Source organism: Thalassophryne amazonica, chromosome 1, assembly GCF_902500255.1.
Source record: "Thalassophryne amazonica chromosome 1, fThaAma1.1, whole genome shotgun sequence".
NCBI lineage: Eukaryota > Metazoa > Chordata > Actinopteri > Batrachoidiformes > Batrachoididae > Thalassophryne > Thalassophryne amazonica.
Window position 1 is genome coordinate 32,715,206 of NC_047103.1, and position 21,676 is coordinate 32,736,881.

At 42.8% G+C, this 21,676-nt stretch overlaps 1 protein-coding gene across 1 annotated transcript in view; it reads left to right on the forward strand.

The window, feature by feature from the left end:
- Positions 1-4,812: 4,812 nt before the first annotated feature.
- The window catches only part of LOC117507846 (cadherin-6-like), a 199,034-nt gene continuing 182,170 nt past the window's right edge, over positions 4,813-21,676 (forward strand). Inside the window, 1 exon segment of the mRNA XM_034167633.1 lies at positions 4,813-5,028. The gene's annotated coding sequence lies outside the window, so the exon portion shown is untranslated.

Sequence of the window (21,676 nt, forward strand, 5' to 3'; positions counted from 1 at the left end):
TTCTCTGGCTTTACCTCATCTCCTCCTGCCTTGGAGCGCCATTCTCAACGTACTTCTCCAGCTATACCCCGCATCTCTGCTCTGCACATGCCCAAACTAGCGCTTTGCCCCCAAACCATCCTACTTTTGCTTTGATGTCTTGGTCGCTTCCCTCACTAATATCCTTCTTGCACAGGCACTCAGTTTTTGACAATAACCTACTCCAGTCCAGACCGTTTACAAGGTATTTCTTAATGATTTATGTAAATGAAGTCCAAAACATATTCAGTGACTTGGAGATGTTCATGTATCCATCCCCTGATTTGTCTAAAGAAACCCTGGTGTGAAAGTAATGATTTTCTGTTGATTCATCAAAGGGTGCCAATAACCATTGGGTTTTGCAAAGACGTTGCGTCTGTCCGTCTGTCCATCCATCTGTCTGTGCTTGGCATAGGTCCAGTCCTATTACTGCCAGAGCCTTCAAATTCACAGGAAACATTCTTGGGACACAAACCTTGAAGGAGTTCAAAGTTGGCTAACCTATATGTATTTTAAGAGGTCAAAAGTCACATTCTGTTCCTATTTTATGGTATAATCTTGCGAATGTTTACATGGTGACGTCACTTCCTGGTGTCCCAGCTGCTAACTTTGCTTAGTTTTTGGCTAAATATAACACTTTTATCATATATTATGTAAAAGCTTGCAAGAAATAAACACTTCTAAAACTAGAATTGCTACTTTTGTAACCTGATAACACCTGTGGAGAGATTTACAAGACATCTAGCAGACGTTATCGTGGTGACGTCACTTCCTGGTCTAGCTAGCTGCTAACCGCTTTGTGTTTAAATATACCCTTTTGAGATTATGTAAAGGATGGTGAGAAATAAACACTTTTAACACTGGAAATACTATTTTTGTAACCTGATAACACCTCTGAAGTGATTTAGAAGATATTACGTGCTAACATCTTACTTATATATGATTTTTTCATAAGAAATGTTATGTTGAAATGTTGAATTTCTGCTTTATAATTTGGTATTATTAAGATGCCCTCCTTTTTTTATCTGTCCTCTACAAAAGATGATGTGCTACTGTGTTGTACAAACATCACAAATTATACAGTATCATCCCAGTGCTCGATAGGGCATAATTTATACAATCACCATGCACAATATGTGCGTTCTACAAGGACGCACTCATGAAGACGTTGTTCTTTTGCATCTCTAGTGACTAGTGTTACATGTAATAAAACTGACTGTACTAAATGTGTTTATATTGGACATACACATGGTGGGAGGGGGGATTATGGTGAGTAATCTGGTCAAGCAGGGCACGGGATAATGCTTTCATGAGCTGCATTAGTTTGATTACTCTACAACCCCAGTTTTCAGGCTTGTCCAGTAATCAGATTTCTATCCAACCCCCATCCAAAAGAGAATCTGACATCATTAGCAGCCTGCTTGTAAACATTAATGGACCATGTAAAACACATTATGGTTTCACTTGCAAATCACAACCTTAGCAACCTCAAAACAATGAGTTCAGGAAAGTTTAAGCAGTTACAGAGAAGTTATAATGGAAATTTTATTTTATAAATTTTCCTTGAAACAACAGCATAACTTTGGGATAGGTAAAGTTCGACCAGATAGATGGCTACCTGAACTGCACGATCTATTGATCTAGCTGGCTAGATCGCAATAGATTGGTTGGTTGGTTGGATGGATGGATGGATGGATGGATGGATGGATGGATGGATGGATGGATGGATGGATGGATGGATGGATGGATGGATGGATGGATGGATGGATGGATGGATGGATGGATGGATGGATGGATGGATATCATCCGCCTTGTTTTATTAATGCCATTATTACTATTATCGCTACTGCCACTACTACTCATAATGGGAATAATAATAATATTATAATAATCTTTAAAAACAATAATATCCCTAATATATTATTACTACATGTAGTAGTTGCAGTAGTAGCAGCAGTAGGAATAGTATGCATGTTAATAAAACAAGCCATTCTTATTGTAACCACTTCCAATCATATTTGTTTTTTTTTTCTCGTAGTATTAATAGCAGTAGCAGCATGCACTCTTTGACGAATATCATTAATAATAAAGATAGTTCAAAACATGAACAAAGTAGTCAAAGTCAGCATGTAGCTAGTACTGCACCTCTTTAGTAGACGTAATATATGTAACAGCAGTATTTGTACTTGCAAAACTGTCAATGACATCATTTTAGCTGCCAGAAAATGCTTAGCTTTTAAAATAAATGAATTTTGTTACATGGAAATGTTGTGTTGTATTGGGATGAGTCTTCACAAGCAGTGCCTCAGCACGTGTGTGTCTCAGGCGGGGCGTCTTCATTCTGTTCAGCACAGCTCAGCACAATTCAGGAAAGCATGCTTAAACTCATGTCAGTTTTGAACATGCCCATAACTTCCTGGAGCTCGGTCAGACTCCCACCCACCTCGCATTTGGATCAGTGCAAGCTTGCCACATCGGTGGCATTGGTGTCCAATCTTCACACCATGAGTAGAAATAATTAGCCCAACATATAAGGACTTGAGCAACGAGTATGCACCATGTCGTCCATAGCTGAGCGCAAGTAGGGTGGTGGCTGAAATGATGTTGTTTTGTATGCGCCGTGCGGCGCTTGTGCCGCGAGGCAGGGCATATGGCATCCGGGTTGTCCGTCCGTCCTTCTGTCAGTTCGTCTGTCCGTTTGTCCATCCGTCTGTCTGTCTGGTCGTATTTCGTTCGCCATAACGTAGCTCGCCACCTATTGCTCACAGAAACGTCATATTTGGTGGGTACATGCCTTGGAGGAGTACTTTGCATGGGTTTGAAGGCCAGTGACCTTGACCTGCTATTGAAGGTCACCATTCGTCAATGTAGCTCGGCACCTATTGCTTGCAGAAACTTCATATTTGGTGGGTACATGCCTTGGAGGAGTACTTCACATGTGTTCAAAGGCCGGTGACCTTGACCTACTTTTCAAGGTCACCAATGGTCACAACTGTCAAATCCTTTGTCGCAAAGTAGCCCGGCACCTATTTCTCGCAGAAACTTCATATTTGGTAGGTACATGCCTTGCAGGAGTACTTTGCATGGGTTCAAAGGCCAGTGACTTGGACCTATTTTCAAGGTCACTAATGGTCACAACTGTCAAATCCTTTGCCACAACGTAGCTCGGCACCTTTTGCTCGTAGAAACTTCATACTTGGTGGGTACATGCCTTGAAGGTGTACCTCTCATGGGTTCGAAGGCCGGTGACCTTGACCTCTGTTTTAAGGTTACCAGTGGTTGCATTTATTTTGAAGGCTGGCGACCATGACCGACTTTTTATGGTCACTGTTTGTCACATCCTCTAAATCAATATTATGCCAATCTCCAATTTTTTTCATTGTATGTCCCAGTTTATATCAAACACATAAGCCTTCAACCAAATACCCACCCCATACAAGTACATATTACTGCACTTTGCATGGAAAATAATACTGCGTGCGGAGCATTTCATGATGAATGTCTCCAGTTTCCCCTGACTTTTGCTGCGTGGTGTGCCTGCTCAGGAGGACAAGTCAAATCAAATCTGTATCCATCACACGAAGGGACTGTCCCAAGTCCTGGATGACAACCACTCATGCAGACAATCGGTTTGTTTATATAACTGTTTGATTCATTTAATTATTATGTATTCTTGTTTATTATTTATTTTGGGACCTAATGACCTAGAGACCTAATGTTTAATAGACCACATTTAACTGTTTTAGTCTGTGGTGCAGTTGAAGGTGCTATATTATTTTTTCTTTTTGAATTTTTATGCTTAAATAGATTTTTGCTGGTTATTGGTGGTCTGGGAGCAGGCACCGTCTCTACGGGGATGGGGTAATGAGGGGATGGCAGGGGGAGAGAAGCTGCAGAGAGGTGTGTAAGACTACAACTCTGCTTCCTGGTCCCAACCCTGGATAGTCACGGTTTGGAGGATTTAAGAAAATTGGCCAGATTTCTAGAAATCCCACAACAATACAGTAAATCAGGTTGAACCACAACCTTGAAGACATGGACCTTCAATTTCCAGCAAAGACATCACCACAACCAAACATGTCTGTCCACGGGCAAATGCAACCACGCTGCTCGTGGGCAATCAGACAAAGTGCAGCTCAGCCCAATTACAGTGTGAAGCAGCACCAAACTTGGCCAGGTGTATTAACATTTTAGCCTTTAAAAATGTTTGAATTTGTCACCTCTGTCAAATGAAAGAAAAGTAGATGGGGTTTGTCCATCTGACGACAGGATCATTTTTAAAAAAGGCCAAGTTGGCTTCCAAATTTTGTGAAGGGGAGGGCTTCAGTTCAAGAAACACGTGACCACATTGCGCGATCACTGTGTAAATGGGCAAATGTGAGGAACCACTGTAAAGCGCTCTGAGCTTCTGATATAGACGAAAAAACACTATATTGCGCGGTGATCAAGATCAGCCTTTTTTCAAATTGCCAAATGACTTTTGTGTTAAACACACGCTTTCCGTCTGACAGATCTGGCGCTTTTTTTTCCATTAAAGAGCTGCAACAGCACATGATTATAAGGTTTCAACAGAGGAAGCGTTTGAAGAACTTATGACTCATCCAGCGTTTGACTTTGAAACTGTTCATCGCGCATTACGCAGACGCAAAGAAAGCGCACGCACGGAACATTAGGGTTAAAGTTGTGCGGCACTGCAGCCTCGCTCGCGGGGGCTCCCCTCTCTCTCTCTCTCTCTCTCTCTCTCTCTCTTTTTTTTTTTTTTTTTTTTTTTGCGTTTCTCTCGGTGGTGTATTTGATTTCCTCCTCTTTTGGCTGTGGTGAATGGCAGCCAGTGGGAGGGTTGCGTCCCCTCAGCCTCGCTGACATCCACAGCGAGAAGTGATGCAGCGCGACTGAGACGCGCAGTTGAGGTGGAACAACGGGCAAAAAAAAAAAAAAAGCTGCGGCGATCGGATACACTTGTCTCCTCCAGTTTGGAGAGCTCCTCCACGATTAAACTTCCATCACCAGGTGAGTTTACGCAACTCGGCCGATTCTGGCGATTTGTGGGCGCAAATCAACCCGGTTCTTGGTTCTTATTATGCGTCGGGGTTTGGCTGCGCGCACCGCGGCGGCACAGGGTTTGGATCCGCTGCTTTTGTGTGGATCGAAGCGTGGAGAGGGAAAAAAACGTATCTGTCGTGGGGTAATTATTGAAACTTAGAGCTTTGAATTGCAGATGACTTGGAAGTTATGTGTGTTTCACATCCGATTCTTCTCGCAGTCAAATCGATGGCTCCTTATTATTAACTTTTAGTGCTTTTGTTCGCCGCCGTGCGTAATTCTCCTCCTGCGCACAGATCTGATTGAAGTGGCGCGTGAACGCATCTTTGTCGCATTTATGTATAATATATATTGCACTCGTGAAGAATCCACGAGATCGTGCGTGCGCCCGCCTGTGTTCGCGCGCCTCTTGGCCGCTTTTTTTTATTATTTTTTTGCGCAGAGATCACTCCCAGAGCTGAGTCAAGTTTAGTGAAAAAAATGAGAAAAGAGAGAGAGAGAGAGAGAAACCGTGCGTCCTCGGGTGTTATTGGCACCGAGGTGATATCGGCGCTGTGAATTTTTAATGGCGTTGCTGAATAATGCAGACGAGGCTGTAAAAGAATGAACTTGGTTTTCGTTAGTGACGGAACACAAACGATCATCGGGGCCACGCGCGCTCTGCTGTGGAAGTGGCAGGAATAATAATAATAAAAAAAAAAAAAAATCAGAATAAATAAATAAATAAAAAGTTTGAGTGTTGCCTGCAGATTGCTCCATGTGCTCGTTCTGGCTCAGCCTGAGGTCATTTGCGCCTGTAGGCGGCCATCAAGTTGTTTTTTTCTTTTTTGTTGGAGGGTGGGGGGGGGGTTCAAATTACCACGGGAATATATTCTGCAATAATCTCTCCTCTGCACGCGCGCCTTTTAAATTACAAACAAGGACTCGAGTCTGTCAGAGGAGAATGGAGCAATCACTGCAAGACAAATGACTTACATGTGGGATACATTTGTATTTATTTAGTTAGTTTTTGGGGGGAACCAGATCTCCTGAACCAGAACAGGTTTCATGGTCCAAGCTTTTTTTTTTTTTTTTCACGCACCGGTTTGAAGTTGAGAGATGAAAGCGACAAGGAGTCGAACCTGAGGCTGATCAAAGTCAAACGGAAAACGTGGCAGGTGCTGAATATGTAAAGCCTCTGCAAATACAGATCGGTGCGTGCGCGTGCGGCGCGCACGGGCGTAGCCAAGCGGGGTGCGCGTCAGCCCCCCCCCCCCCCCCCCCACACACACACACACACCAGCACCACCCGCAGCATGAACAAGGCTTTCTGACGCCAAACTGAACCGATTCTTGCTTCAAAATACTCAAAAGACGACACGAAACAACACAACGTACCGAGGTTAGGGTCACAGCGCTTTGTGCGCTTTGGAAGGAAAAAAAATCAATTGCCAAGAGCGTAAAAATCGGTTTTAAACGATCGATAAGGACATTTTTGTCACTACATGACACATACGCAAACACCGCAGATGTTTGCGGGTGTTCGACCAAAATAAAATGTTAAGACAAATAAAGACAAATTGGTAGAATTGGGCGGCGCAGTCTCGTTTGAGGGAGTGCGCTAAAATATGATGCATATGATGTAATTTGTCTACTTCCGGGGACAGAAACACGGCATTTTCTCTGAGTTTTTGAGGCAAATTAGATGCAAACAAAGTGAAAATACAAAGAAAACGTGAAGATGCGGTGGAAAGTGGATATATGTTGCGGTTTGTTTGTGACCCAGAGTGCAAACGTGTTGAGGCGGTTGTGCAGGCGAGAGAACATAGCTACTCTGGTTAGCTGTGTAGACTAACACTTACTGAAACAACCTCTCATATTTGCCTCCTCTTCCGTTCTCTATTCAGAACCAAAAAAAAAATGCACTTTTTCACAACTGCTTTGGTGATTTCATCCAAAAACGAAACAGTACGCTATTTTCCCGTGTGAAGTTATGCTGTATATATATTGCGCAACAGGAACAGCTGTCCCCCGTAAGTGGTCAAATCCTGCGATATCACACAGGGTCCAAACAAGACTGCGCTGCCCTGTTAGTTGAGTCATCTGATGATGAGGATGATGAATCCAACCAACGGCGGTCAGTTTATATGATGGGAAGATGATTTTGTTACCGTGGGGTTCCTCCTTCAAAAGTGCCCGATGAGTTGTCCAAATGTGACCACAATTGACTTTTTGCCGACTGCCACCACGAGGAGACCGGACTCACCAGCTTCATAAGAGGTGTAGCTCATCACTTGTAAAGGTGGCAATGTGCATTCTACAGGCTGTGAGCAAGAGATGTGAGATATTAAAAAAGATTTTAAGGATATGACATGACTGGAGGGGGTCGGTTGTTTGGCCAGTGTTCTTGGCAAACACTGGCCAGGTATCTACGGATTGATGCATGTGCACAATGTGCCTATAACCCCCTAACTGCAATACATCCTATTGCTTCAGAAAACTTGATCAAAAGTGGTTGGACAGTACAATGTTGGTGCACGCACTTTTGAAATGATCGGACAGGTCTAAAAAATGCAACATGGACTTTTAAACAGTCAAGTTCACAAACAATAAAATATCTGTGCTTTCTAATAGCACAGGGCTGGAAAATATCCCACAGGCTGCACTGTGTGGGGTCCAGAGACCTGGAAGAGGCCAGATCTCAGTGGGTGGCTACACCTACTTTTGGTCTGGTTGTCCCAGCGGGCAGACCAGCAGCTTGAACAAGTACTGTGAGTGCTGTGGAGCAGCAGCAGAGCCTCTGACTTCTTTCCAGTGAATTGTGTTCTGGCTCCTCCTCTGTTCAGTGCTTACGTGGACCAGGTGTTTGGTAGGACTGTGGAGCACAGCAGCACTTGAAAGGCTTAGTGAAGATTCAGAGTATCTGGGTTTGTGATGGTCCTGGATAAAGATCCAGGATTTTAATGACTTTCTGGACTCAGCCATCAGAGGTGTATCTCTATGTATGCAATGTAAGACATTCTCTTGACTTGTCAGTGACATTCATGTCTCTAGGTCATCGGGCTCAGAGGTGGAAATGCCTGCAAAGGGCTTATGGTGGACAGAGGTGTTTGATGATGATGATGATGTTGATGATGATGCATCTGTGGAACAATGAAGGTCCAAGTCTTTAGGGTAAACTGATGCTCTTTGCCTTACTCTATAGGTGTGGGACTTGGACGTCCGCCAGTGACTTAAGGTGACAACTGGGCGTCTTTGGTGCTTGATTGTTTTCGAAGGAGACTCAGATGTGGCATGTCACTGGCATTGTGAGGGACATCTGGCGAGGACATTTTGGATGTGCCATGCTTCTTTGGGCATCATGGAACACACAGGTGCCTCAGTGTTAAATGGAAAACACCATAAGGATGCCCCTGTTTCACCTGGTTGTGGCAGATAGATGGTTACTTTCCAGAGGTTCTAGATTACTTTCGAGAGGTGCGGCTGGACTGGCTCTCTGCCTGAGTGGTTAGGTTCCTGAACTCATGTCAGCTCCGTAGTGTGGTGTATGCTCCCTGACCTGGGTCAGAAATTTGGTCTATGACAGAAGACCTTGATTGTTGAGTGATCATCAGAGGTGGGACGAAGTCACTGTCAAGTCATTCCCAAGAGATGAATTGACAAGTCTCAAGTCATGAATTGGCAAGTCTCAAGTCAAGTCTCAAGTCATGAATTGGCAAGTCTCAAGTCAAGTCTCAAGTCAAGACTTGAGACTTGACTTGGTGGTCAAGTGGTGGTCTTGACAATTGGTGGTCATTATGACTTCAGACTTGACTTGGGACTTGCTGATTCATGACTTGAGAGTGACTTGATGGTGACTTCGTCCCAACTCTTAAAAACAATACCCAAAAAAAAAGGTGAAGCCCCAATTTCCCACCACTGTCCAGCCTGTCCTCATGCGCGGTCATGACACAGGATGGTGGGTTTACCCAACGGCCACGCCATCATGATCGCTGACCCAAGTTGATTCCATTATCTGTGCTCCAGATGGGCGGCATCATTTTGATGTGTCCTGCTCATCAGATTGAACATTTTCCAGTTCTCGAGAGTTAATGAAATCATATCCGGCAGTGTCTGTACCGAAACATGCTGCAATCCCCTGTAGGCCTGCCGCCGACGTTCCGGGGCCTTTGTCCTTTGGACATTGAGCCTGCCCTGTCTGTGTCTGTGCATGTGTGTGTGTGTGTGTGTGTGTGTGTGTGTGTGTGTGTGTGTTTTGCTTCTGAATGTTTGATCGGTTCCAGAGAGCACCTCTGGGTGTTGTAGTTCACGAGATGAACCTTGATTGTTTGACTGCATTAGTCACGGTCTGTATGATGTGATAATAAATTAGGTTGTTTGTAGCAGTAGGGCTCCGGGATTCATCATTTTCTTGTTCGTGTGCCAAATATTTAACTGGAGTTGATTTTGAGGACTTCCAGACAACACCATTTCTTTCCTTTTTCCGTCTCCACAATAATGCCCCGCAGTGCTCACAACAGACGCACCATCTCACTTTTGTCCCCCCACCGTGTTGTTGTCACCGTTTCTTGTCTTTTTTTAGCAATTTTCAAGCAAGCACAATGGCAACTTCATAACGGCGCCTTCCTAATGAGACAGATTCCCTTCAGAGATGTCTATTTACAGAGCCGTCACAATAGTAATCGCAGAACGAGAAAAGCGGGTGAGGTGTGCTTCTCGCAGGGATGTCTGTTTCCTGTTAAATCTTATTGTCTATTGAGGAGGGTGTGTGGGTGTAGCAGTGTCACCTTCCCTCTCAAGGTCAACAAAGTCCCAAATTGAATTTGCGGGGGCTAAAAAAAGACATTAGATGGAATGCGCTTAAGCTACAAAGAGGCTGTTCCTCAATGGGATTCATCGAACGGTATTGGACATTGGCCAGAGGAGTAGATCGTCATTGCCTAAATCCCCCTAAAAAGGCCTATTATACTCTCTGTTTGCAGAGAAGATAAATGCACATGGATCAGACAGTTTACACCTCATTTAACAATGGCTAATTATCTCTCCCTGCTTTGTGCAGGAGAACACCAATTACACAGAAATATACTCATAAATCTATTTTCGAAGTGTTTGGACACAGATGTTGCACGTGAAGCTGATAGTATACAGTGCGCCGCTTAAGAACGGGTGATAAAGAAGCATCCAGCTTCATACAGTACACCAATCCAGTGGATGTGACTATGAAATCACTTAGAGTCATGTCTTTTGGGTGGGAGACAGAATAAATTGCTGCCAATGTTGAATAATACAGTCTGCCAACAGCCTCTTCCCCCTCAAAGTGTGGCTTGGCTCGGCTGCTTTTTCTAAATATGAAGTGGCGGCGAGATCGTTTCACCGCTCTGATGCCGCGGTGGCGAGCAGAAGCTGCAATCTAACCGAATTACCAGCAACTATCAGACAGATGCGCGGAGTTTTGTCAACATATTTACAAAAGCAACACATCTTCGTACTTTCTTCTCTGCCACCCACCGCCCCCCACCCCATCCAAACCCAACCTGCCATTTCAGTCACAAAGTGCAGACACTGGCAGGCATATTCACTCACGCCGACTCGCCCCCCCCGTTTTGAAGTTGACACACTGACAAGGGCACAAATGCAAGGAAACAAACATGCTACAAAGAGGAAAGGTGTACAGTTCTCCACACGCTTCCCAACACAATTTAACAACATATATTAGTCACCCAGGAGGCAGCGGAAAACCAGGCGTGCAGTGCGCGGCAGACAGCAGTGTGACACTGGGAGATAGTGATTTACAACAAAGCCCCGTAGACCACGGCTCAGTTTTAAAGGTGCGGAAATGACACTAGTAAAGCAGTGGTACGAAAGTCTATCCACTAGGTTCATCTAATTTCTTACATCATTTGCCCGAAAAAAAGAAGATGAGCGAAGGGCTACCGTTTGGGAGGTGGGGGCGGGATTTGCGGAGGAGGGCTGGCAGGTGAAAAATCCAGTGTTGCAGCTATAACACAATACAGGGTTGAGCCTCGGGGCTGAATTGTATTTGGGTATCATCTACAACACGAGCAAGCACTCTAAGAAACCTTCACAGAGGCTGAAGTCCCCCTCCCCACCCCACCACCCCTTCTCAAATTTGAGGTGAAATCGATTTCTTGACCCTGCAAGCACACAGTTATGCTTCAAATTGGATTTTGAATTAATCTCTCTGTCCAATATATCTGGCAAAATATATATATATATCATCTAATGGTAGAAATCACAGATTCAGATCTCTATCCAAACTTAATCAACTGTTCCTTGGCTCAGGGACGAAGTCTTTCTGCCGCAGTTTCATAGACATTTGTTCATGGGTTTTTTTCTGACAACCTGCTTATATACAGATTAATATACATGCATAATTTCCTGAGCAGAGATGTCAATATGTTTAAGGATTTAAAAAGTTTGAATTGTAGAAATTTACTGGAAAATTAACTTTGCTTTCTATATTTTTTGACAGTATGGGAAGGTCATCAAAGGCTTAGTATTTTGTATGTTACTGTTTGTAGCAAAATATTAAAGATGGACATCTACTAATTATGAGTTTTTGTTTTAAAGCAAGGAAAACACATAGTATGCATCAGCTCAGGCCAAACTAAATTTATGTCAAATTTGGAGTCTGTACAGAAAAATTGATGGGTAAAGGACCCCAAAATTTTAGGGTTCTGGAAATGCCCTGTAAAATTCAGTGTACACTGGTTGTGAAACTGTGCTACATTTGGAAGCAATCCATCCACTATGGGAAATAAGGTTTTTTTGCATCATTTTAAGTTGATGTAAAGCTGTACGCCAGATTTAAAGCAGATACATTATTGCATGATTGTGGGGTTGCAGGGTTGTAGCCTACTCCAGAAGCTCAAATTCAATTGGGAAAGCGGGATTTACCTGCACACAATAAATTTGAGGGTTTTTGTAGGTTATGTGAGGGCTAATGCTTGTTGTGTGCACCAACCTATACAATTGGCCTGGGTAATAACTGGCAACTACCAAGGTACAACACTAGCTCCACAAACAGCCATCTATTTGGCACAGTAGGCATGGAGTTCTCAATACTGAGGCACCTGTATGTTGGATCATGCTCACATCCCATGGCTGTAATCCATCAATCGCTGTCAATTGACAATGTAAATTCCAAAAAAACTGACATCGGTAATCAAGGATTGTGCAGAAATACAGTACCAAAGATGTTCAGTCATCATCTTTGGTCACTGGTTGTTTCTGTTAGAATCACAATGAAAATTTGGTATGTACTGGGCAACACCCAGGTCAAACAAAGAGCAAAGTGGACGCCATAAACTTGTCTATCCAATCTATCTATATAAAGCAAGAAATGCCTGTGTGTGGGTATGTGACTTGCATATCTCTCTGACTGTTTATCAGATCGACCTCAGCTTTCATATATGGCTTGCCCATGGCACAATGATGTGCATCCTTTATTATGAAAATTTTGGGGATTAATTTTCAAAACCTTTATTTTGAAACCTTTATTTGGCTTAACATTGTAGCATTGGTGCTTTAAAGATGGCGTGGCTCGCTGATGTTACTGGTAGCAAAGTTAAACAACATTAGATAGTTCATGTTGCTTGCACCATTTCACAATAAAATGTTTGATGCCAGCATCCAAGCAAATACTTTTACTGTGAAATGCATGCTGTCAGTGTTCCTTGCAACTGAGTTAAACTTGACAACACTGAGGAGACAACTAAAATCCAGTTTTTGATTACCACCAAATTTCTCACTGTTTGTATAATGTTTCAATAAGTACATATGCTGAATAAAATATTGTATTTTCCCATTATTTGTACAATGTTTCATTAAGTACATAAGCTGAATAAAAGCTTATATTTGCTGTGAGTTCAAATTTAAATAAACTGTATTCAGGAGATGTGATACTGATTTGGTGTTTCAAATATTTGAAATGTTCTGTTTAATTTTGTCTGACTCTCTTCCAATAACCTGGTTAATAGGAATCCTTTTATTTTCATATAATTGATAATAAAACTGATTTTTTAACAATATGAAATACTATATTCAAATAATAATAATAATATAATATAACATAAGTACACCCCTTTCTACATTCCACCTTCAAACACAGCCCCATACGATCATCCATGAAAAACCTACTTAAGCTCCCAATTTTCTATAGGAATACAAACTTCCTACGGGCACTGCGCTACTAAAACAAATGTTTGAACCCCAATAACAATTAGACATCTGCTAGTTTAGTCAAATTGATTTACATTGTGCCAAAGTACAAAAACCATCATTTGAAAGCACTTTATACATATGTATTCAAGCATGACCATACTTTGAACTGTAAAAGGAGTTTCCATCAGATTCATTGATGAATAGCTGGGATGAGCTCAGAAAACCTCACTGTAACACATACATAAAAATAACTAATAGCCCAGGGCTACTGCTCTAAAGGGTAAAATGATTTTCCTCATCTGACACTCTGGTAGTTTTCCATTGTGTATTTCCATGCAGGGAAGAAAAACAAACCTCCCTCGTGGAGATAATGTCTAGTATGTTGTGCATGTTCTAGCCTTGCCTTGAGGTAGCCGGTTCGTGTGGAAGCGTGAAGTGAGTGCAGCAAACAGATCATGTCCGCAGGTCCTGACTTCCCCTCTAGTTGGATTTCTGTCTGTGCAAAGCCCGGAGGCTTAACTCTGGCTGCAGTAAGTCGACTGACGAACGCTAAACACTGTCTGGGGGAAGGCTGCTGAACATGACAGCCAGTTAATAAGAGTATGGAAGATGAGCAAGTGCATGAAGGAGTGGTGGGAGTGAAGGGTAACGTTGTCTGACTTTTGAGACTTTTATGAAGGCAGAGGGAAGTACAGGCAGGGGTTGGTCGGGGCGGGGGGATCAACAGTAGGGAAAGGGGGGGTTGGGGGCTGTCATATTGACTGTCGGATGACGAGAGGGTAATAGGAGATCAGAGAGCCCAGCCACAGGACAAGGAGCATTAGTGCCTGACTAGAGTACAATGAAGACAGAAAGCGTGGAACGAGCAGGGTCATCTTGTGGATGAAAGGAGGAAAACTCTGAACGAGTGTTACTCTTGTTCAAAGTGGGGAGAGAGGTATCAAGAGAGATGGCAATAATGATGCTTATTTTACTCCTGCAAGGCAGCTGCACTGAGAGCTGTCAGCTTCAGGCAACACCGGCTGGTGGGACTCTGTTGGGATGCCACTTGGTATGTTAACTCTCCTCCCCGAGACGCGGCTGAGACAGTAGGTGATAGATTGTGAGCATGTCGTCACTTGTGTGTATTTGTTTGCGAGGACAACGAGGTTGCCTTTGTGCGTGCGTGTGCATATTGAGACCCACCTTTCGTGTGACTTTTAGTGTGTCAGTTTTTCTTGGCAGTGGTGAAAGGAGAGTGATGTGATTTTGCCCTCTAACAGCCTCCAGGAGTAATGATCCAGGTTATTGCAGATGACGTGTAACACCTCGACCCGGCGGGCATCGGTGCTGTAAAACCCTGTCCTTATAGGTTAGGCTTCAGGGAGGCTTATGTCTTGGTGGCAGTGCTGTGCGCACAATGCCTCCATCTCCAAACCTGTCACCTTCACATGGGTTTCTCCTTCTGAGGATAATGGTCTGCTGTCTATGCCGTGAATGATATCTGGACTCCACTGTACGACCATTTCCTCCGCTGTGCCATTGTTCTGCAGATTGCCTTTCTGAGCTCTCCCTCCTCCTCCCTCCTTCCCCCCACATGTTATAGTACAGCACCTTAGCTGAATTCTAAGGTGCCGTAAATGAAAAGGCAAAGAACTTCAGCAAAGGTCCTATTTACACTGAATCCCCAGAATGAAAAGGAAAGGTTTCTATCATATTCTGCTACCTCTCAAAACATTCAATCAATCAATTTTATTTATATAGCGCCAAATCACAACAAACAGTTGCCCCAAGGCGCTTTATATTGTAAGGCAAGGCCATACAATTACGGAAAAACCCCAACGGTCAAAACGACCCCCTGTGAGCAAGCACTTAGCGACAGTGGGAAGGAAAAACTCCCTTTTAACAGGAAGAAACCTCCAGCAGAACCAGGCTCAGGGAGAGGCAGTCTTCTGCTGGGACTGGTTGGGGCTGAGGGAGAGAACCAGGAAAAAGACATGCTGTGGAGGGGAGCAGAGATCAATCACTAATGATTAAATGCAGAGTGGTGCATACAGAGCAAAAAGAGAAAGAAACACTCAGTGCATCATGGGAACCCCCCAGCAGTCTAAGTCTATAGCAGCATAACTAAGGGATGGTTCAGGGTCACCTGATCCAGCCCTAACTATAAGCTTTAGCAAAAAGGAAAGTTTTAAGCCTAATCTTAAAAGTAGAGAGGGTGTCTGTCTCCCTGATCCGAATTGGGAGCTGGTTCCAGAGGAGAGGAGCCTGAAAGCTGAAGGCTCTGCCTCCCATTCTACTCTTACAAACCCTAGGAACTACAAGTAAGCCTGCAGTCTGAGAGCAAAGCGCTCTATTGGGGTGATATGGTACTATGAGGTCCCTAAGATAAGATGGGACCTGATTATTCAAAACCTTATAAGTAAGAAGAAGAATTTTAAATTCTATTCTAGAATTAAGAGGAAGCCAATGAAGAGAAGCCAATATGGGTGAGATATGCTCTCTCCTTCTAGTCCCTGTCAGTACTCTAGCTGCAGCATTTTGAATTAACTGAAGGCTTTTCAGGGAACTTTTAGGACAACCTGATAATAATGAATTACAATAGTCCAGCCTAGAGGAAATAAATGCATGAATTAGTTTTTCAGCATCACTCTGAGACAAGACCTTTCTGATTTTAGAGATATTGCGCAAATGCAAAAAAGCAGTCCTACATATTTGTTTAATATGCGCATTGAATGACATATCCTGATCAAAAATAACTCCAAGATTTTTCACAGTATTACTAGAGGTCAGGGTAATGCCATCCAGAGTAAGGATCTGGTTAGACACCATGTTTCTAAGATTTGTGGGGCCAAGTACAATAACTTCAGTTTTATCTGAGTTTAAAAGCAGGAAATTAGAGGTCATCCATGTCTTTATGTCTGTAAGACAATCCTGCAGTTTAGCTAATTGGTGTGTGTCCTCTGGCTTCATGGATAGATAAAGCTGGGTATCATCTGCGTAACAATGAAAATTTAAGCAATGCTGTCTAATAATACTGCCTAAGGGAAACATCTATAAAGTGAATAAAATTGGTCCTAGCACAGAACCTTGTGGAACTCCATAATTAACCTTAGTCTGTGAAGAAGACTCCCCATTTACATGAACAAATTCTATTTATCTATTAGATAAATATGATTCAAACCACCACAGCGCAGTGCCTTTAATACCTATGGCATGCTTTAATCTCTGTAATAAAATTCTATGGTCAACAGTATCAAAAGCAGCACTGAGGTCTAACAGAACAAGCACAGAGATGAGTCCACTGTCTGAGGCCATAAGAAGATCATTTGTAACCTTCACTAATGCTGTTTCTGTACTATGATGAATTCTAAAACCTGACTGAAACTCTTCAAATAGACCATTCCTCTGCAGATGATCAGTTAGCTGTTTTACAACTACCCTTTCAAGAATTTTTGAGAGAAAAGGAAGGTTGGAGATTGGCCTATAATAAGCTAAGATAGCTGGGTCAAGTGATGGCTTTTTAAGTAATGGTTTAATTACTGCCACCTTAAAAGCCTGTGGTACATAGCCAACTAATAAAGATAGATTGATCATATTTAAGATCGAAGCATTAAATAATGGTAGGGCTTCCTTGAGCAGCCTGGTAGGAATGGGGTCTAATAGACATGTTGATGGTTTGGATGAAGTAACTAATGAAAATAACTCAGACAGAACAATCAGAGAGAAAGAGTCTAACAAAATACCGGCATCACTGAAAGCAGCCAAAGATAACGATACGTCTTTGGGATGGTTATGAGTAATTTTTTCTCTAATAGTTAAAATTTTATTAGCAAAGAAAGTCATGAAGTCATTACTAGTTAAAGTTAAAGGAATACTCGGCTCAATAGAGCTCTGACTCTTTGTTAGCCTGGCTACAGTGCTGAAAAGAAACCTGGGGTTGTTCTTATTTTCTTCAATTAGTGATGAGTAGTAAGATGTCCTAGCTTTACGGAGGGCTTTTTTATAGAGCAACAGAGTCTTTTTCCAGGCTAAGTGAAGATCTTCTAAATTAGTGAGACGCCATTTCCTCTCCAACTTACGGGTTATCTGCTTTAAGTTGCGAGTTTGTGAGTTATACCACGGAGTCAGGCACTTCTGATTTAAAGCTCTCTTTTTCAGAGGAGCTACAGCATCCAAAGTTGTCTTCAATGAGGATGTAAAACTATTGACGAGATACTGTATCTCACTTACAGAGTTTAGGTAGCTACTCTGCACTGTGTTGGTATATGGCATTAGAGAACATAAAGAAGGAATCATTTCCTTAAACCTAGTTACAGCGCTTTCTGAAAGACGTCTAGTGTAATGAAACGTATTCCCCACTGCTGGGTAGTCCACGAGAGTAAATGTAAATGTTATTAAGAAATGATCAGACAGAAGGGAGTTTTCAGGGAATACTGTTAAGTCTTCTATTTCCATACCATAAGTCAGAACAAGATCTAAGATATGATTAAAGTGGTGGGTGGACTCATTTACATTTTGAGCAAAGCCAATTGAGTCTAATAATAGATTAAATGCAGTGTTGAGGCTGTCATTCTCAGCATCTGTGTGGATGTTAAAATCACCCACTATAATTATCTTATCTGAGCTAAGCACTAAGTCAGACAAAAGGTCTGAAAATTCATAGAGAAACTCACAGTAATGACCAGGTGGATGATAGATAATAACAAATAAAACTGTTTTTTGGGACTTCCAATTTGGATGGACAAGACTAAGAGTCAAGCTTTCAAATGAATTAAAGCTCTGTCTGGGTTTTTGATTAATTAATAAGCTGGAATGGAAGATTGCTGCTAATCCTCCGCCTCGGCCCGTGCTACGAGCATTCTGGCAGTTAGTGTGACTCGGGGGTGTTGGCTCATTTAAACTAACATATTCATCCTGCTGTAACCAGGTTTCTGTAAGGCAGAATAAATCAATATGTTGATCAATTATTATATCATTTACTAACAGGGACTTAGAAGAGAGAGACCTAATGTTTAATAGACCACATTTAACTGTTTTAGTCTGTGGTGCAGTTGAAGGTGCTATATTATTTTTTCTTTTTTAATTTTTATGCTTAAATAGATTTTTGCTGGTTATTGGTGGTCTGGGAGCAGGCACCGTTTCTATGGGGATGGGGTAATGAGGGGATGGCAGGGGGAGAGAAGCTGCAGAGAGATGTGTAAGACTACAACTCTGCTTCCTGGTCCCAACCCTGGATAGTCACGGTTTAGAGGATTTAAGAAAATTGGCCAGATTTCTAGAAATGAGAGCTGCTCCATCCAAAGTGGGATGGATGCCATCTCTCCTAACAAGACCAGGTTTTCCCCAGAAGCTTTGCCAATTATCTATGAAGCCCACCTCATTTTTTGGACACCACTCAGACAGCCAGCAATTCAAGGAGAACATGCGGCTAAACATGTCACTCCCGGTCCGATTGGGGAGGGGCCCAGAGAAAACTACAGAGTCCGACATTGTTTTTGCAAAGTTACACACAGATTCAATGTTAATTTTAGTGACCTCCGATTGGCGTAACCGGGTGTCATTACTGCCGACGTGAATTACAATCTTACCAAATTTACGCTTAGCCTTAGCCAGCAGTTTCAAATTTCCTTCAATGTCGCCTGCTCTGGCCCCCGGAAGACAATTGACTATGGTTGCTGGTGTCGCTAACTTCACATTTCTCAAAACAGAGTCGCCAATAACCAGAGTTTGATCCTCGGCGGGTGTGTCGTCGAGTGGGGAAAAACGGTTAGAAATGTGAACGGGTTGGTGGTGTACACGGGGCTTCTGTTTAGGGCTACGCTTCCTCCTCACAGTCACCCAGTCGGCCTGCTTTCCCGGCTGCTCGGGATCTGCCAGAGGGAAACTAATGGCGGCTAAGCTACCTTGGTCCGCACCGACTACAGGGGCCTGGCTAGCTGTAGAATTTTCCACGGTGCGGAGCCGAGTCTCCAATTCGCCCAGCCTGGCCTCCAAAGCTACGAATAAGCTACACTTATTACAAGTACCATTACTGCTAAAGGAGGCCGAGGAATAACTAAACATTTCACACCCAGAGCAGAAAAGTGCAGGAGAGACAGGAGAAGCCGCCATGCTAAACCGGCTAAGAGCTAGTAGCTGCGCTAAGCTAGCGGATTCCTAAAAACACACAAAGTGAATAATGTGTACATAATTTAGAGGTGATTCAGCAGAGGGAGTGCTTTAGTTAAGGCACGTGAAGATTACACTGTGAAACAAATCGTTATCTAGTTGACTAGATCAATCTAACTGCGCAGATTAAACAGCTAACAGATACAGCAAAACACCGCTGTGCTCCGGAACAGGAAGTGATACAATACCGCAGTGAGAGCCAACCACCAGTAGAGGCCATTAGGACATTAGCACAACTAAAATGTGAACAAGAGAAAGCCCGCCCACACGCACACTACCTACCAAATCAAAGCACACCTACCATTCTGGGACCACATACTCCTCAGGGAAGTACACAATGCAAGCTTTCTGGAGCAACGTGGGACAGGGCTGAACAATACACAAGGCGTCTCTCAGACAGTAGGTCAAAGCTGTCCCCTTTGAGAAAAGGTCATTCTTTAAGACCCCCAACAGCTGTACACTGTGCTTTGACATGAATAACTGACAAATGGATGCGTACAGGTCCCAGAGGCCTCCAATTACTGTTTGCCGCTGCTGTCCATCAAAGACAAATGGGACAGGACCAGCCAATGGACGTTCAAGTTGCCAGAGCAGACAGCTTCCGAATCCTGCCCCGTGCCAAAGGAGCTGCAACCACTTTGCGATAATTGAGTTTGATCTAATGAAGGCAATGCCAAACTTGGGTTATTGTTTGCCTGAGGACAAAGCGAAAGAGTTGAATTCATTGTTGGGAAAGATGCCGGGGGAATTTCTTTGAAATGGAAAAGCTGCATTAAACATTCCATTTGTATTAATTATACTGCTCTTCTCATTAACACTGACGCGCTTAGCAGCAGCGGCAGCGCTGCCGGTGGTATTGGACTTAAAGCAGTACTCTGAACGATAATATTAGAGGCAACTATCCATGCCTCGGGTGCTTTGAAACTGCCTGTGATGTCACTGAATGGATGAATATAGCACTGTGTCTAGACCTTTGGTCCTGCGAGACATCAGTCACTCAAGTTACTCACCACTAGATCGTATTAATCATAGCTTTAATTCAATCTGATGGTTGGGCCTCCCAGCTGTAAGACTGTAAGTGGGTTTTAAGAGAGCGCGAGTCTGCTGACACATGGCCCTCCATCCAGGACCCGAAGGGCTGAGACTCTAACACCGACTTATTGATACTTGAGAAGTCAGAGGTTCGACTCAGATGCAGGTCAAGTGGTTCTGGCTTACACCAGAATAAGAAAGAAAGCAACAAATAAGCAAGCACTTTTGACTAGATGTGATAAAATAGATGGAAACATTCAGCAAGTATCCTCTTCGCATACAGTATGTACAAGGACCAAGTGTCAAGTCAGTGCCTTACTCACCCAAAGCCAATTTATACCTTTGTAAGCAGCTTAAGATTAATTTGACATTAAAATGCTTTTAGAATAGTGGACCAAGATTTCAGAGTATGCACTGGTGCTGGTTTTGCAACATCTACCATGTCACATAACTGCTCTAGCTCCCAAATCATGACCACCCAATCGTATCTCCCCATGTCATCATCTCTTTGGCCTCATGTAATCACTGGGGGCTTTCAGTAATGAGACACCTGCGTGTTCACTGTTGCTCAGAGAAAATGTATCATGCGGTGGTAGTGTAGCAGCAAATGCATATAGGAGAATTCAGGGATCCTGAAAGTGATACTTCACCAAGCTTAGGTTTGATAAGGGACTGAAAAGTCTTCCTTATCCGTACAAAATTCCAAGTGAGTAATACAGCCATGACATGACAAACTGGCCGAGTTTGGATTCCAGACAAATTTGATCTTGAGTCCGGCTTTATTCAGCCTAACCGCAATGAGAAACGGTAAACACTCGAAGGCCTAAGGGTGTGTATTGATTCTTTACTTATTGGAGTACACGTTTAGCTCTATCTTTGTGCCATAAACACAGAAAATGTTAAAGAACAGCATGCATATTTTATTCAAAAGTGACACGCTGATGCTTTTTGAATATTCCAGGCTTCTAGCATCCATAATACCCTTGATCATTCATTAAAATGCTGTGTGTTTTAAGGGAATTATATTTAAGATATTTGTTGCATAGTAGGACTGGGCGATATGACCTAAAATTCATATTGCAGTATAAATTGAATTCCTTCACAGTAACAGTATATATCACGATATAAACTTAAGTGTAAAAGTTATAATGGAAGTGTTTCTGAATGGGTTACATAGTGCCCTAGCAAAACTAAATTGATAAAAAATACAACAACAACAAAAAACAAAAACAGATACATTTATTGTACAGATCTCAAAACTTCAGCTGCA